Consider the following 15,024-nt stretch of genomic DNA (forward strand, 5'->3'; position numbering starts at 1 on the left):
GAAGTACCAATGAAACCCTTAAAAACACACAAAGAATAGCAGAAGGAACTTAAGAAGGAAACCTGGACAAGCAGGGTACTATAGAGGGAGATGCAGTTAGGATGAATGCTTGAATCAGATCAGTGACACACAGAAGAGATTTATGCTGGAGGTGATAGGTTTTTTTATTCTTTTCAAAATAGTGTTATCATTTTTTTATTGTTTTTACCATTATTTCTCAATAACACCCATATAGAAATCTCCTTGTAACAACAACATAAAATGAAAATAATCAAGTAAAGCAGACTAGTTGAGGTCAGAATCTAACAGTACATGTAATATTCTTTCCACTTAGTCCACCACCTCTGCACTGAGAGGAGGAAGGAGTGTTTCATCATCACTCTTCTGAAACCGAGTCTCATTATATCTAATTGAATTCCAATGTGTTTTAATGTCTTCATTTGCATCATTGTCATCATTGAGAATGTTTTCTTGTTTCTGTTTTCTTCATGCTGCATCAATTCATATGTCATCCCTTGTTTCTCTGATGTCTTTATATTCATTCTTTCTTGTGGTATAATAATATTCCGTTATAATCATATACCTCGGTTTGTTCAGCCATCTCACAAGGACCAAGCACCGACCTCCTTTCCAGTTTTTTTGCTACCACAAACGTTGCTGCTATAGATGTTTGAGTATATATAGGGACTTTCCTTCTTTTTTTCCTGTTGAACTTCCATGAGGTAAACCCAGTAGAGAAAACACTAAGTCAAAGAGTACAGACGAATATCATTTTCCAAACTGTTATCAAGAATGGTTGGATCAATTGACAGAGTCTCTTCAGTGAGATCCGCAATATGTCAAAAGACCCAATGAGAACCATCGATACAGTGAGTACATTCCTTGTAGAGGCTTCTTGGGAGAATATAAACAAAAATGATACAAAAGGAAAAGGTGTGGGTAGGTAGTAAGTAGATAATGGGTAGGCAGTAATAGAGCATCCTATGGATTAGATGACAAATTTCTTGAAGGCAGATACTATTTTGCTTTTATTTTGAAGCCCATGCAGGCAGCACAAATTACTTGTACGTACCTACTCTAGTGGATTTGAGGTATTCTGGACAATTGGGGTATGAAAAGAAGGCACAATATATACATGGATAATTATAATACTAGGTAAGGAGTGAAGTGTACAAGAAAAGGAACAAAGTGAACAGGGAAAATTATAGAAGGGAGAGTACTAAGAGCTCATGGGATGAGAGAAGGCTTCACAAAGAAGGTAGTAATTGAGCTGAGTCATTTAACAAGATAATGATTCTGAAAGGTGAAAATGAGGACAGAATTCGTTCTAGGCTTTGGAACTAGTTTGTACAAATAGATAGGGGTGGATAATAGAATGCTGAGTTTGGAGGATACCAAATAGATGATTTTTGCCAGGAGGTAGATGCCAGAAAGGGAGCAATAATTGTAAGTAAGATTGGAGACATATTTGGAGAGTCTAATATCCCAGAAGTTTGTATTTTATCTGAGAAGCAATATGCAGCCACCCATTTTTTTAAGTCACCTGTGCTATAGGAAAATTATTTTGGCAAACATGTGGAAGATAAATTAGAGAAAGGAAAGATAAGATTCAGAGGTCCCAGTCATGAGGCTATTATAATAGCCTAGGCTTGAGGTTAGGATTGGCTTTACAATGGTGGTGGTCTTGTGAGTGGATAAAAGGGAACATGTATGAGTATTGTGGAGCAAGATTCAGCAGGGTTTGGCAAATGAGTGGTTAGAGATGAGGAAAGAGTCAAGATTAAAAATTTTAAGTAAGTGGGAGGAATCTGGGAATCATTTAGAGTATCATCCTTGACATTTGGGACTCCACTTTGATTTTGTAATTAGTATATGTATTCCGAGCACATAATTATGGAAGTAACTTGATTTGTGGTCATGGTAATCAGATGCTTTCAAAGAACATCTATGATGACCTTGACCAAATGATTCTTTATAGTAGGTGAAGTGGTCAAATACATTTATCATGAACTATTTGCTAACCATTTGATATTTACCTTAAAGTATGATATCACTTAATGTATTAATATATTAATACATATAACTTTGTCCATTGATTACATCAATCAAAAGCTGATTGGTCAAATTGCCATTATAAACAAGCCTCAGTGAATATATGCTACCAGATCCAATTGCAGCAGAATGATCTGAAGCTGTACTAGAGAACAAGACTAAGTTCAAACAAAGGAGGCTTGAGTTTCCACCTTCCTGGAGCCCAAAGTGTTCTGATTCACTGTAGATCAAAGTAGATATGGTCTACTGCTCAATCATCACTGCCCATCACAACTAAGTCTGTCTATCCTGATAGAGCTCCTCACCCATCACTGTGGACCTCTGATCTGCATTTGTTATTGTTTATCCTGGAAGTGGTAAGATTATTTGGGATGCTTTGAATGAGTTGTTGGGCTGGGTATTTTCTATTGTATGTCTCAGGGAAATTAAGTATTAGGTGATTTACAAAGTGTGGTAGAAGAACCAGAGTAAGAGTTTTCCCTCACTCAAGTAAACTAAGGAAAATGACCAAGAATGAATTTATTTGTTGGAGTAAGTTAAAATAAATTTATTAGCCAGATCGTTGAGCTTCTTGCCTTCCCTTGAAGAGGATACTCTGTTTTGGTTACTCTTTTTCACAAAGTACCTAGCAGGGTATTTGCACTCAACCAGTTAATAAAAGAATCCTAGGTAACCTCAACTGAGACAGAGAGATGGGGGAGGGGTAGAAATCATTTAGGGGTTTTTTGGATATGTTTTGTTCAAGGTACCTATGAGACACGTAGATGGAGATATCCAATAGGAAGCTGTTCATATAGAACTGAAGATGAAGAGAGAAAGTAGGCCTGTTTATATAGAATTGAGAGTTATTTCTATAAATCTAATAATTGAACCCGTAGAAGTTGTTGATAAGATCAAGGTAGAGAAGGAAAAGGAAAGGGTCCAGGACAGTGCTTTAGAGAACACCCAAGCCTAAGGAGTTTAGTGATGAGTAAGCAGAATAGACTGAAAGAATGAAATTACTATTGTGAACAGCAGTGAGATGCCAAGTAAGATTAGACAACAAGAATTTGTAATGGCCGCTATGGGCAACGGTTAATAATGTCCTTAAACAATATTCAGAAGCTCAGAAATAGCAACAGAAAAGGCAAATGGTAGAGGTGACTTTGACAAAGTGTGAACAGCCCTGGGACTACCAGTCTCCTTTAGCTGTATCTGATGGCCTTATTTCAATCTTCATTCTTCCTGACCTTTCCAAAACTATCAAAGTTTTTGAACATTCCCTCATAAAATTCAATTAAACATTTTAGGACTCACCTTCCACACTAAGAGGCATTGGCAATGGTGGCCTTCTTCCTTTCCCCCATTCCTCTCCAGTCAGGCCCAAGCAGTGCAGTGCCCTGAACCTGGGCCTTCTCCACCATGCCCCCCCCCCAAGAAACAGGCTCCAGCTGGGAATAACAAGAGAGAGGAACAGAAAAAAGAGAAAATCATTGAGGACAAAACTTTTGGTTTGAAGAATAAGAAAGAGGAAAAGCAGTAGAAGTTCACCAAGGCTGTGACTCATCAAGTTAAATTTAGTCAACAAAATCCAAGACGGGCTGCACAAAATGAAGGCGATAAAAAATTGAAGAAAGATGACAAGAAGAAAGAACTTCAGGAGCTAAATTGACTATTCAAACCAGTAGTTGCTGCTGATCAGAAAATAAGTAAAGGTACAGATCCCAAATCAGTAGTATGTGTATTCTTCAAGCAAGGGCAATATACTAGAGTTGATAAATGTAAGTTTTCCCATTATTTTTCTCTGGAAAGAAAATTTGAAAAGCAAAGCATTTATATAGATGTGAGAGATGAAGAACTTGAAAAAGATACCATGGATAATTGAGATGAGAAAAAGCTGGAAGAAGTGGTGAACAAGAAGCATGGCAAAGTGGAAAAAAAAATCAAAAACTCAAATAGTGTGCAAGCATTTTCTTGATGCTATTGAAAACAACAAATATGGCTGGTTTTCGATTTGCCCTGGAGGTGTTGATAATTGTATGTATGTCATGCTCTTAGAACATCTAATAGAAAGAGAGTGTTCTGCTTTAGGACCAAATATTGCCAAAATCACCATAGTCTTTTCTTGCATGGAAGAAAAGGAAAAGACAAAAGATTAATAAGCCTGAACAACATATGAGCTTGAACAACATATGGGAAGAAGAAAAGCAGACTTTAAGGCAGGGAAAGCACTGGTGATCAGAGGCCGTGAAGTATTTGAATTTTGTTCTGAGTTGGTTGAGGGTGGTGGTGGTGGTGGTGGTGGTGATGGTAGCGGTGGTGGTGGTGGTAGTGGTGCTGGTGGTGGTGGTGGTGGTGGGATGGTGATGGTGATGAAGAAGATGAAGATGATGATGATACCCAGTACTCTAAAGGAACAGGTGGGGAAGAGGTCAAAGATCTAGTAAGAGTGAATGATATAGATTTGAGTCAGTATATCCCAAAGGATGTGGATGAGACTGGTATTACTGTGGCCAGTCTTGAAAGATTCAGTAGATATGCTTCAGTAGAGAAGGATGATAATAAATTGAGTGGAGCTTCAGGAAGTGGGGCAGAAAATGGAGAACAAAAGGATGTGGAAGAAAATAATGAAGAAGAACAAGAAAATGGAATTACTGGTGCTGTTCCTGTTGATGAAAATCTTTTTACTGCAGACGATTTTGATGAACTGGAAGAATTAAACACATTTGATTTAGAGGAATGACAACAAGCAAGTCACATGAAAAAAAATTGTCAACTCAACATAAATTAAAATTGACTACATTATTTTTTTCCTGTCTAGAATTCTTAAACAGGATGTTTATGGTTTCTGGCACTGATTTTGGGAAGGCACCGTTTACTCCAACAACAACAAAAAGTAATATTCACCCTTATCACCTCTATTCTGACCTTGACTACACCTCATAGTAAGTTCAGAGCAAGTCTTTAGTAATCTGAAATACAATGGTCATTACAGAAAAGATTTTGTAAATAATCAAAGTAGGAAGTATAACTGCTTTTTCCAACTTGTGAGTTTCATTAAGCATGTGTTATTACCAAGTATAACATACCTATTGAAAACATCCCTCATTTAAGCTGCATCTTTTTAATGAGTGATTTGATTTCCTTTGTATTTATTTTTTTTTAAAAAAAAGGACTGTCTAAAATAAGAGCACTGTACTTCATAAATAGACTACTTAATGCAGATTCAGTTTTGGTTTCTTTGGATAAATAATCACATGGACATTAAAGATGCAGGTTCTTTAAACTGAAAGAACCATCTGGAATGCCCTCTGTAAATTGTTTTAAATTTTCCCTCTTCCTTTTTTGCCAACAAAATTGTAAGTAAAGACCATCAAACATCAAAAATTTTGTTAAAATCATTTTAAAGAGAGGCAGCATGACAGGTAGGTAGTTCAGTAGATAAAGAATTGGGCTTAGATCAAGAAGACTCATCTTCATGGGTTCAAATCTGGCCTTAGATGCTTACTAGCCGTGTGACCTTGGGCAAGTCACTTAACCCTGTTTGCCTCAGTTTCCTCATATGTAAAATGAGCTGAATATAGAGATGAAAAGGGCAAACTATTCCAATATCATTGCCAAGAAAACCCCAAAATGGGGTCACAGAGTTGGACATGACTGAAAGGACTCAACAACAATAAAAGCCTGGCATAGTGAATGGAGTTAGCCAGGAAAGCCTGGGTTAAAGTTCCCAACTCTGACACATACTGGCTATGAGACCTTAGGCAAGTTATTTAACCTCTAAGACTATAAGTTGCAAAGAAAGTGGTGAAAATGAGTTTCCTTGCCCAGAAGACTCAAGACAGTGGTTTAGAACATGGAGCATTGAGCTTGGAGTCAGAAAGCTTGGAGTTTAAATCCTGGCTCTACTACTTTATTAGCAATGTGACCCTGAGAAAGTCACTTAATCTCACCAGCCTAAAACCATTTCCTGTTTCCTCACCTGTCAAATGAGAAAGTTGAACTAGATGGCCGCCTCTAACGACATGCTGTCCAGGTACCTACTCTGTCTCTCTGTCCATCATCTTTATACCATAGTATTGAAACTCTAGGCTTCAGGTCTCGATCTAGAGCAAGACAGAGAACCATCAAATCTTAGAACCTACCCTACACCAAATAAGGAATCCCACTTACAGCATCCACAATAAGTGGTGAAACAGGCTCCATTTAACTGTGTACAGGAGAGGCATGTACCATAGATAGCAACCACCCAGAACACAATCAACCAAACTTGAACACAATCTCAAGGTTCAAGTTTGATATTCTTCCTGTTCTATCCTATGCCATTCCCACAAGTCATGTCTTCCAGTGGACTGGATAAAGATGTCCTTTTAAGAGTAATAACCTTTAAAATGATGTCTATAGATGGAGTAAGAACAATTTGATTCTTAATTACCCTATGCCCCCTTATATACTTCTAGTTCACCACCACTATAGACCTCACTACCTATAAAACCATGGGCAAGTCAATTGTTCTCTCTGATCCTAAATTTCTTTATCTACAGAATGAGGGGCTTGTACTAGATGATCTCTGAAATCACTTCCAGTACTAAATCTATGATCCTATAATCCTGGAACTGATGACAGTTTCCTAATTTTGTCCATTTCTTAGACAGCCCCACCCCCCCAAAAAAATATCAGTACCATTCATTCAGACAACAGGAACAGTCACAAGATTGGCATCCATAGTCTTTTTGGGTTTGGGAGAAGTTTCTGGGCTTCCCTTAATAGCATTTGCTGTATTTAGGGAACACAAGGTCATCACCATACTACAATTATACATCATAATATGTTAGTAGAAAGGAAAATAATGAAAATATGTAAAGTGTCCTCCTAATCCATTTAATGATATTAACATTTCAAATATAGAAGCACGTCATTATCTCCTAACTTGAGTGTGAATTATCTTACAAATGAATTTCTTGCAATTAAACCAAAATAATTACATAATGTGACTGAATTCCTTAATGTTAAAATATTCTAATAGTATCTTTTTACCAAATTGTCAACTAAAAGATACTGTTTTTCTATTGAAATTAAACACATTTTCGCTTTCCTTCTAGGAGATAGAAAACAAGATTTTTCCAAATTGAAAATTTCTTGACATAGATTCAAAATCCTACATTTTCCCCATAATAATTAGAGAATGGTTGTCCTTCTCAGTCTGTAGAAACAAAGTCATGGTAAGTAGCCTCCAGACTTCAGCTAAAATGTTCCTGGGAATTCAAGGTTTTCCTCTTTTCAGAGGTCAGATATTAAGGTAAACAAGTAAATATGCTGGGACTGATAGTACTGATCATTTCTGGCTAAAAAGTTGGTTTTTTTTTAATGACCCTTCTGGAGAGGAGGTCACCTTGATCAGCTTACAGTAACTACCAGAAGAGACAGATAAAAACAAAAAGCTCGTTAGAGAAATGAAAATACAAGGTTTAACTAATCCAAAAGCCACATTCTAGAGGAGGCCTTGATCAGTGGTTTGGAATGTAACAGGGATCATGAGTGGAGGCAAAAGAGAGTAGAATAACACACTTTTCAGAAGAAATGACTTGTTGGTATGATTATGACTTTAGAATTCGAAGTAAAGGATAGAGATGGAAATATTCATATGATAGAATTGTTGCTTCAATGGAGCCAGAAACACCCGGGTTGAAGTCCTACATCTGATCACAAACTATGTGATCCTAAGCAAATCACTTAAACTTTCAATGCCTTTGGCAATACTAAAAAACTATAATTATTCACTGAACAAGCATTTATTAAGCACCCATTATATGCCAGGCACTGGGATGAAAATAAATGTAAAAAATAGTCCCTGCTCTCAAGTAGTTTACATTCTAATGGAGACAGCATAAAAATCACAACATACAAGTTAAATACAGAGTAGATAGAGTATATGTTGAAGGGGAGATGCCAATCTGTACTGGTAGAAGATGCTCCTACTTATACAGTTAAAACCACAGGTCTAGTCTATACCCTATCCTATTTTCACATATCAAAATTTGTAAGTTTCTTATTTCATGAATATGTAAGTCATTTCCTGATTTGTTTTTCTACTATAAAGATGCTATGAATATTTCTATACAAAAAAAGGGAATTTTCTCCCCATTTCAATATTACCTTTAGAGTTTAGTCCTAGCAGTAGAAGGGTATAAACAGTTCTTTAAATAAGTATATATTGTCACATTGCTTTCTAAAACTATTGCAATAATTTAAAGTTCTATTACCAATATAACTAGGTTCCTGTTTCTCCATAGTTCCACCAACACTGAAATGTATCTTTTTCATTCTCTTTACCAGTTTGGTGGGTGAAAGGGAGTGTCTCAAGGATGTTTGGATATGATTATTAGATACTTTGAACCACTTTAAATGATTATTTTAAGTTTATTTTCCTAAACTATCTCTTCTGTATTTCCCACAGTGGCTGTTTCAAACCTTCATGCTCCCTGAGCCCTCAATCCTACTCCTGACTCTCTCACTCTCAATAAACAGATAGATAATGGAGGAGTAGGGGTAAATATTTATTATGCATTTATTATATGCCAGGCAAAATACTAAATATTGGAGACACAAATACATGGAAGAAAACTGATCCTTGCTCTCCTTGAGGGCATTCTCCTTGTGGGAAGGGGGGGAATAATAAATAAATGGCAACTGGAAAAGTTTAGGGGAGGGGGAGCAGCATGGTGTAGAGATGGCCAGGAAGCAGCATGAAGACCTGGTTCAGGGCAAGTTAAGGCTCAAATTCACTTCTCAGAGCCCATGTCCCATAGAAGAGTCCAAGGTTTGGGGAGGGGTGGGGGAAAGGGGAAATGAAGATGATGGCTCAGTTGGACACAGCATGGTGTGGAGATGGCTGGGAAGTTGCAGAGGATCTGGTCTCTTAGTTTGTAGAGAAAATCATACTGAATAAGGTTTCTCATCTTTCCCCCTTCTCCATCTGTCATCTCCCTTCCAACTCTCATTTTTCTCTATATCTTCACCTATATATCATCATCTTCCTTCCCAGTTCTAAGTCCTGCTAACTTCCCAATTTGTACCAATAGTGCCCATATTCTCCTAGTCTTCCACACAAACTCAGAAATGGTCTTGGACTTCCTTTGTCTCCTATATCCAACCAGTCATTAAGTCCTGTTGATTGTTCCTTTTTACCTATTTTTACTGCCCCTGCCTCAGTTCGGTCTTTAATCGCCTCAAAATTGAATCTCTTAACCAGCCTCCTTAGCCCCATTTCAATCTATCATGCATCCTGTTACTTTGACATTTCAGTCCCTTGGCTTCAGGCTTCAGGGGTTTTCCAATGCCTACCCAGTAAAGTTCAAATTCCTTAATCTGACATTCAAGCCCCTGCAAAAACTTGCTCCAACCTATTTTTCTATCCTTTCCTTTCACTACTTCACAACTCCAGCAGGTTCCAGTTGAGCAATGCTATTTCCTCCTTCTCCTCCTCCAACTTTTCCTCCTTCCCCTCCTCTTCTGTTCCCTCTGTCCATATGGAGAGTCGTACCCTCATATGTGGGTGCTCTGTCCAAAGAAACATAAAATTTGATCACTTATACTTTGCAAGATGTCTTGGGGTTTGGGGGGACTAGATTTTTTTTCTTCCCTACTTATTCTATCATTGTTTGTTTGTTTTTTGACAAACCGAGACAATTCTTTTGTCTCATGTAATTTTATTTATGATTTCTTGAAATATAGCTCTGAAAAACCCAGGTTTTAATAAAGCCCAATGAGATTCAAATGGAGCTACTTGACTACCTTTAAACCCAAATCACTCTGACTCTCATTGATTAGCCAATAATGGGTCCCCAGCCCAAGCTTCACTTGCTCATTGTTTGGGTTTTGATGGCTCAGGGTGAGTGTAAATAGCAATAGTTTCTGTTCTGGCTAGAAACTCTGAAGGTCTTCTCCTCCCAGACTGATTTTTTTGTGAAAGAAAACTAGTCTATCTTTTGCCTTAATTCTTAATCATTGAATGGTGTTGCCTCAGACAAACTGAGACCTGGGGAGGACCTTAGCTTTAAAAGGTCTCCCACTGCCTCTGGGAGCCATCTCCAGTTGTCCTGACCTGTGTCTTGCCACTGGACTCCAGTGACCCTGGAGGAGAGAGTGAAGCTGATGAGTTTGCCCAGCTGAGCCTCACTTAAGTCCAATTCGCTTGCACATCACAACATCACCTCCCTGATGTCATGGTCCTCTTTGAAAACAAAGGCCAAACAACAGCAATGGTTTCCTCATACCATCAGTTTCAATTGCTTGTATGACAGTACATACTGCATTGTGCCTTTTATTGCAGATTTCTACAAAGGTGTGTCTTATCTTCCTTATTAGATTCAAAATTCTTTAAGGGCAGAACTTGGTCTTGTTCAAGTTCATGTCCTTCCTAATGCCTAGCACAATGCCTCCTACATCTTAGTTGTTCAACAGATATTTGTTCAAATCAGTTCAAACAGATAATACTTGTTTCATCATTTTTCAGTCGTGTCCAGCTCTCCATGACTCCTTTTGGGGTTTTGTTAGCAGAGATACCTAAGTGGTTTCCCATTTCCTTCTACAGCTCATTTTACAGATAAGGAAACTGAGGCAAACAAGGTTAAGTGGCTTGCCCAGGGTCACACAGCTAATATGTGTCTCAGGCTAAATTTGAACTCACAAAAATGGGTCTTCCTGACTCCAGACAGGTCACCACCTAGTGGCCCCTTATAGGAATATCATAGGATATTTATGTGGCATTTTAAGGTTTGCAACTGCTTTGCATACATTATCTTAATTAATAAACATTTGCTAACCAATTAGTATATGCAAGGCACTATTATCTGGCTAGTAGATGAACTAAGGAATGTAAATAAATTCTAGACACCTTCAATAAAGAAGTTAGAAACTGGGGGTGGGGGGAGTGGCGGAGAGTAGGGAAGGGGAAGGATGATAGAGAGCCAACCTCAGAAAGATCTAAATTTGAGTACCACCTATGAGAGATGCTGGCCTTATGACCATAGATCAGTCACTTAACTTCCTGCTGGTCTAGCCAACTCTCTGAAACTATAAGTTGCAGAGAGGGTGCTGACCTGAACTGGTTTGAGTTTCCTCCTCTAGGATTTCTCTTCACTAATGAAATCACAGCTCTAATACCTTTCCCCTTCAACTGAGAGACAAGTTTGTTGTTTGGGTTTATTTTAGCTCATCATTCGATTTTGACTTTTTTATGTAGGCATCCCAAGACTACCCTGACCCTCTGACCTTTGAGGAGTCTGCACCTATTTAAATTGCTTGTATGATGATACTATCTGCATATTGCCTTTTATTGTAGATCTCTATATCTGCAATATGATCTCTATCATATTAGCAGCTGAAAGACATTACATCTATCCCTACTAGAGAATAGTCCTCTTATACCAAAAGAAATTACAAGTTCTCAGAATTCCTTTTGAAGCTGTTGCTAGTTCACATGACTATATTATTTAGTCTAGTCATGTCCCCAGGCAGAAACTTATGAAGACAAGCACTGACTTGACAACAGGAAGTTTCTGGTCCTGAATGTGACCTTTCAAAATGCTGCACACTGTTTGACCACAGGTTTTCTCCAAGAGGAATGCTTTTAAAGGGCTTAGTGGTTCACCTTTGGTTTTAAATGGTGATGTTGCCTATTGTACATGGATTTAGAGGAGTCCTGTTTAATAGAACCTGTGCAGTTACTTATGCCAAGTAACATAGTGCCTAAAGTTTTATCATTTCACTGTTGATAAGCCAAACTGCTTCAGAAGTGTAAAGAAAAAGTCCTCAGGAAGTCTGGATTTTTCACAAAAGCTAGTCTTTTTCTGGGAGCAGTACAAAAGCATCTGAGAAACTAATTATGAGCTTAATTTTTTTTGAGGCATTGACTTCTAGGTGCCACATTTTACAAGGAATATTGAGAAAAGATGTCCAGGAAAAAAATCACAATGGTGAAGAAATTTGAAACCATATTCATAGGAGGTTTAGTTGAAAGAACTATTTTTTTAAAGAAGTTTGTGTTCATTTCTGGGCACTACATTTTATTTTTTAAGTAAGTTGTACTGATACTCTTTGACTTTTTCTATGACACCTCTTTCTAGAAAGACCTCCCTATTCCTCACCCCGTTCCAAATAGGACTCAACGTTTGTAACCAAGAAAAAAAATTAAGCAAAAACACTTCGTAGCGACTAGGCCTTCAGTTTTATAAATTAGAGTCAGTTCCTCATATATCTTAGAAGTCATACCTTTATTAAAGAAACTTGTCTGTAACACCCAGTGTCCCTGGGCCATATACTTTGTAAAGCATGTAGCCTCTGGGTCCCATAATATTTTCAAGTATGGCCCAAACTAGATTAAAACATAGTTGGTAGGTACTTTCTCCTGTACTCTGTTCAGGGGAGGCACCCATTTATTCAGGGGGAATAAATGTAAATTATAATTAAAACGTTCCTGACTTCCCAACGAGACTTGCTTATTCCTGGACAATAACACCAAAGAAAAAGAATTGCAGGTGACTTGATGTGAAAAAGAGAGAAATGCATATGTAAGAAGACTATACCATGTAGACGATGATGACTTAGATTCAAGAAGTAGTATAAAAGACATAAAGAAGGAAAGGCACAATCACAGACAAAGGTCAGTGAGGAGACAGAGATAGAGAGACAGAGAGACAGAGAAATACAGAGATGGTAACAGATGGGTAACTGGAGTGCTGCTGGTTTCACCAAAAAAAATGTTAATAAAAAAACCAAGAAGACCTACAGAATGTTGGGTAAATCTTGTGTGGAAGACTTATGGGATTACATGGACAGGCATTATATGTGATGAGAAAATATGGATGGGTTTCAATATGCATCCATATTCAATATATATCCAATATGAGGAGGTATTGACAACAGTGAGATTGTGATCCATTGAAGTATAACCTTTCACAAGGCTTCATGATATTCCTCTAGGAACAGAATGAATGGAAGGAGAAATGATGCAAAAGAAGATGCATTACAATATGCTTTGCTGTTACACCCTAAAGACCACCAGGACTTTTCTTCTGACTTGATGCTGAAATGTCCAATTTATGTTGTTTCCCTCTGTGAGCTCCTTAAGAAAAGAGATCGCCTTGCCTTTCTATATTCCTAGAGCTTTTGGCACTTGATAAATACCCTTCCTCTTCCCTTTCCCTTTCCCTTTCTGGAGGTCACAATAGGTATGACACAAAGACATTTAATGAAATAGCATTTCAAGAAATGTAGCAAGAAACCATTTCCCACATATACCTAGAAGAGAAGGAGGAATGGGAGGGGAGAGAGAAGAGATAGGGGAAGGAGAGGAGGGAATAACAGATGGATAACTGAAGTGCTGCCATATTTCTCAATCAATATTTTTTGAAAGACTTAGAAGATGGCTTACAGATTGTTTGGTATTGTAACATTGCATGGATGACTTGTGGGACTACATGGACAAGCATCACATGTGATGAGAAGACATGGATGGGTTGCCGGGGCATTTTCCCACAAACGTATCTTGGTGAGGAAAACAGACACACATTATACACAAGGTGAAAGACACATAATGAATGCATATGCTCAGGGCATACATGTGGAGGGGTAACTCCTCCCTCTGATGGTGCAGGGTAGCCAAAGTCTCCTTGTTATGTCATCATGCTGATTTTGCCAGTCTGCCTTGGTGATTTCTACTGGTCCATTGTCTCCACTAGATGCTGCCGCGTACAACACTACTAGAAAAGTAGTTGTGAAGCTTTTATGTATTTCTGACTTCTGAGTTTAGCTAGAATCCTTAACTAGTGTGTCACCTCTTCTTCACGAGAAGAGTGAGACGTCCCATGCTTTTTTTAATTCAAAGCCAAGATTTCTATAGCGCTTTCAGAAAACTAGCAGCTCTCAACACCCTCATCCTTCCTAGGGCAGAAACAAAACAAATCTCCCAAGCCTTTTCCCTCAAGCAAAGGCCTATCTTTTTTTTCCAGGGTCTTGGCTAGAGAAGATTTTTCATCTTCAATAGAAAATTCTTTTACCCAATGCCGAACTTTTTAGAATATAGAGCAGGATCACTTAGGTATTATGATTATATGTAAACTATTTTAAAAAATTTAACTTCCTGGTCACTGGGGCTTGGGTCTTTATGCTAGAGACTCCATTCTCGCTTAGGCTGAGTGTTTTCTATCCCTCCTTATGCTCTGATAGATTACATCAAATTAGCCTTTGTTCTAGAGGCAGCCTTCCCAACATGCCAAATCTCTTCTCTCTCCAACTGGGATGAGTGAGACTGGGGAAGGCTTAGGCTTTGAATTCCCTCACATCAACACTTTGTATTTAAGATTTGCAAAGTGCTCTTCTCACAACAACCATGTGATCTCATTAGGGTAAATATTATTAGGTCTATTTACAGATGATGAAACTGAGGATCTGAGATGAGAGGTTGAGTGACTTAGATAGCAGAACAACCAACTGTCAGAACTTGGATTCAGGAACCAGCATCCTGACTCCACATCGAACACTGTCATAACACTACACTGCTCCGTTTTCAAAAACAGAGATCTGGAGTACTGTATTTAGGTAGTTGATAAATGCCTATTGATTGATAGATCTTGCCAGGACCTGCTTTAATAAATAGTGAAGAATACATTAAGCTAGAATCTCAGTTGCTATTATAAATGGATGCTTCTAAAGCTCTTCAAGAGTTTTTCATTTAGTCTAAACCAGAAGTTCCCAAACTTTTCTGGCCTACTGCCCCTTTTAAAAAAAATTACTTAGCACTCCTCTGGAAATCGACTTTCTTTAACCCTTTTATGGTTTTTTTTTAAATTTGCATCATTTAAAAATATAATTTTTTTTAAAAATGACATCTTAAATTTAATAATTATTGTAAATTTATCATTTTTTTCTTCATTGAAATTTTGATGGCACAATATTACATCATGTAACTATATAGTATCATATTGTAGACAA

The 15,024-nt window shown here is 37.8% G+C and overlaps 1 pseudogene; it reads left to right on the forward strand.

Moving 5' to 3' along the window:
- The first annotated feature begins 836 nt into the window (after positions 1–836).
- Positions 837–4,774, forward strand: LOC118835686 (annotated as a pseudogene).
- Positions 4,775–15,024: the final 10,250 nt, after the last annotated feature.

This window comes from Trichosurus vulpecula, chromosome 1 (genome assembly GCF_011100635.1).
Source record: "Trichosurus vulpecula isolate mTriVul1 chromosome 1, mTriVul1.pri, whole genome shotgun sequence".
Classification (NCBI taxonomy): Eukaryota; Metazoa; Chordata; class Mammalia; order Diprotodontia; family Phalangeridae; genus Trichosurus; species Trichosurus vulpecula.